This window comes from Coenobita brevimanus, chromosome 103, assembly GCF_032717465.1.
Source record: "Coenobita brevimanus isolate Jiangsu-jjx chromosome 103, ASM3271746v2, whole genome shotgun sequence".
NCBI classification, from domain to species: domain Eukaryota; kingdom Metazoa; phylum Arthropoda; class Malacostraca; order Decapoda; family Coenobitidae; genus Coenobita; species Coenobita brevimanus.
The window spans coordinates 7998777-8002925 of record NC_137056.1 but is presented as its reverse complement, the minus strand read 5'-3'; positions in this window follow the sequence as shown (position 1 = coordinate 8002925).

Sequence of the window (4149 nt, the reverse complement as noted above, 5' to 3'; positions counted from 1 at the left end):
TGTTAATGATTCTAACAGCTTTATTCTGAATTTTGTCTAGTTGTCTTAATGCAACCTCTCCACAACCATTCCACAAGGGTGAGCAATATTCAAGCTGAGAGAGCACATGACTCTTATAAATTATAGCTAACTGCTCATCGGCGAAGAAGTTACGGACTCTGTACAATAATCCAAGTTTCTTTGAGGCGATTTTAGCAAGTGATCTGACATGAGAGGTCCAGCTGAGGGCACTGTTAAGTGAGACACCATGAATTTCAATACTTTTGGAGATGGGAATATTAGTAGCACTGAAGGTATCGTCAGAAGCTTTAATCCCGTGAGGGGTGGCCACACACGAATCCTCTTCATGTCACTGTGTCCTGTGGCTGCCTTCTCTCCAACCCACCCACCTTTCTGATATAGCCAGCTCATCATCCCATCCGTGCTTCAGCTTTCTGGTGTTTTACTCTTATATGTAATTGTTTTTGGTATAAATTTTCGGACAAAATCTAGGGAAGCTCTTTGTCACAGATGGGGAAAATTTTATGAGATTATTTTTCTTACGGTGTAGCTCATTTATCGTACCGGTACCCAAAATATGTGGAAGTAAATAAGAGTGCGACTGATGTGTTGCTTTTACGGTTAGCTTAGATCCAGGTAGGCGTGCATCGTGCATGAAACTGATGAGGTTTTGTATTTAACAACGCTAAAATTAAGCATGTTCGCCACTTTTTATCCATGTTTAGAAGTTTCTTTTCTTTTGTCATGTTTTATCTTGTAAGGGAAAAATACAATACAGAATTATGTGAGAGCTCTCTTAGATTTTCAGGTATTTTCATACTGCAATATTCACCACAGCGCGTTTGTTCTTACCTGACAATGATCTATAGCACCTTTCCAGTCTAATTGATGGTAAAGTTAGTCAGATTGGATGGTACCGGTTAATTATGCTAGTAACCGAGGAGACTCATTCTACCTCATAACTAAGACTCATCGATTTCCACGCAGCCAGGACATAGTACTTGAGTAACAGAATGTCCCAGTTCCAGCAAATGAAATCAGATCGACTATAGTATGACTGTGAAGTGCCGGATGCCTTCATATGTAAACCTGGGAGAATAAACCAGGGAAATATACAGCTTATGCAGAGAGAGAGAGAGAGAGGGAGAGAGAGAGAATCATACAGCTATCGGCTCTTGGATGCGAACTTGACCTAATTGTTTTGTTTCTGCTAACGCCGTACCATTTTATTTAGCTCAGAAAATCCTGCAGAGACAAAAGTGTTAGCCGCGTAACTGCGATGGCGTCATTCTTAGCTTACTTGTGTTATTTCCAGACGATTTTATTCAGCTTATGATGGACGCTTCTAACAGCCTTAACTAACCCCCTCACTAATAATAGAAATGATAATAATAATAATGATAATAATAATGATGATGATAATAATACTAATCTTTCCAGGGTTCAATAAAATCGCCCGGAACTCTAAAAAATGAACCAACAAATGACGCCCTGGGAGTGATGGGGTAAAAACTGCCTCGCTTAACGTTATGACGAAGAACCAAAACCTCTGTATTAAAACGCTTTATATATTTTAAGGACGACTTTTCAAATTGGATGGGTTAGATATAGCCTTAATTAATCTTTTCATTCTTCACTAGTGGAAATCTCTCTTTAGCTAATTAAAATCGTCTTGAGGCAGCAAAATTTAACCAATAAATAACCAAGAACTGAGCATTTTTATTCCATTTGACCCCAGACGATTTCTTTCAGCTTGTCTCACGCTAACCCGTGTATTAAAATCCTGGTCGTGGATTCACAAACAACTTATTCAGTCAAGTGCCTCATGTAAATTAGGTTTGTTATCGTAGGAAGGGTAGGAAAGGAAAGTTCAGAATATTCCAGTCTCGTTGTTCTTCCTGCACAAATAATCTATCTATCTATCTATATACCTAAGCTGCTTCCCCTAAGGAAAGGGAGGTAGCCGAGACAGGACAACACACTCCCCATTTACTCATCCATTCAAACACATTCATTCGCATCTTAGCCTCAAAGGGGAGAACGGACAAATAATAATAATAATAATAATAATAATAATAATAATAATAATAATAATAATAATGATGATGATACTGATAGTAATAATAAAAATAATTATAATAATAATAATAATAATAATAATAATAATAATGAAAATGATGATGATAATAATAATAATAATAATAATAATAATAATAATAACAGTAACCTTAGATGAGAGAAGGAGCTGTTTGTATGTTTCTTAATCTCGCCAGTTTGATGTCATTTTTCCTCATTGGTCTTCCCATAATGCAACAATACTGTACTCCATTTGTTCCTTACTGTGTGTTCCTTACTCTGATCTGTGTTTCTTACTCCACTCTACAGTATATGTTCCTTGCACAGCTTTGTGTTCCAGAGTCATTGTTGCTTGCTCTACTTTTTGTACGTTACTTTGCATGTTCCATAATCCGCTCTACTCTGCATGTTTCTTGTTCTGTATGTTCCTTACTCTTTATATTGCACTCTGTAATGTATATGTTTCTTATTTTAGTTTCAGTATTTTAGCTTTTTGGCCACCGCTTTTTCGCTTTTCACAATAACTTCCTCAGTCACATCTCTCTGAGGAATACTTTTTCTGCCCTGCAAAATCTTCCTCCTATCCTAATCGCCTCTTCATTCCCAGAATGTTTATTCACCTCACCTTTTTTGTGACGTAGTAGATCGCCTCGTGTTTTAGATGCAGTCATATTTTTTTCTTCAATTGCAGGCCAAGGTTTTCCCTTGGCTTAGTATCTTCCTATCTACACACACACACACACACACACACACACACACACACACACACACACACACACACACACACACACACACACACACACACACACACACACACACACACACACACACACACACACACACACACACACACACACACACACACACACACACACACACACACACACACACACACACACACACACACACACACACACACACACACACACACACACACACACACACACACACACACACACACACACACACACACACACACACACACACACACACACACACACACACACACACACACACACACACACACACACACACACACACACACACACACACACACACACACACACACACACACACACACACACACACACACACACACACACACACACACACACACACACACACACACACACACACACACACACACACACACACACACACACACACACACACACACACAGTACATAATGCAGCGACTGGCTCTTTATTGGTAGGTGACAGCCGCCACTACCACCAGCACAGTTCATCAGCGGCCCTCTCCCGTCCCCCTTACACACAGCTTCCACGACCCAATAAGGAACCCTGACAGCTCAAGAGTAGAGTCACAGTTCCCGCGGTGACAGCTGCACGAGCCAGAGGGCAGGGCAGGTGGCAGGGCTGGGCAGGGTAGGGTGGTGCCGCATCTGCGGGGGGTAAGGCGTGAGAACCTTATTGATGGCCAGCCTGTGTGTGTGTGTGTGTGTGTGTGTGTGTGTGTGTGTGTGTGTGTGTGTGTGTGTGTGAGAGAGAGAGAGAGAGAGAGTCATTCAGCTGACAGTGTGCCTTGAGCCTGAGAGTGTTGATACTATCACCATTAACCCTTCCATAGTCGCGTCTGCCTTATTATTTTGTTCCATCAAACATCAGACGATTTTATTCAGCTGAGAGTGATATATAGGAGCCTGAGTATTAACCCCTTCAATCCCGTGACGTAATTTTTAGTTTAATCTATATCTATATCTGTGTGTATCTGTCTATCTGTGTGTATCTGTCTATCTGTCAATCTGTCTCTATCCATCTATCTGTCCAGACGATTTTTATTCCACTTTTTAAACTAGGAGAGAGAATTGTAGCCTTCATTAACCTATGTACAGTTTGGATGCCATGTTAACAGTTGGGGTCTATGTTAACAGTTTGGGTGCCATGTTAACAGTTTGGGGGCTATGTTAACAGTTTGGGGGCTATGTTAACAGTTAGTGGGCTATGTTAACAGTTAGTGGGCTATGTTAACAGTTTGGGGGCTATGTTAACAGTTAGTGGGCTATGTTAACAGTTTGGGGGCTATGTTAACAGTTAGTGGGCTATGTTAACAGT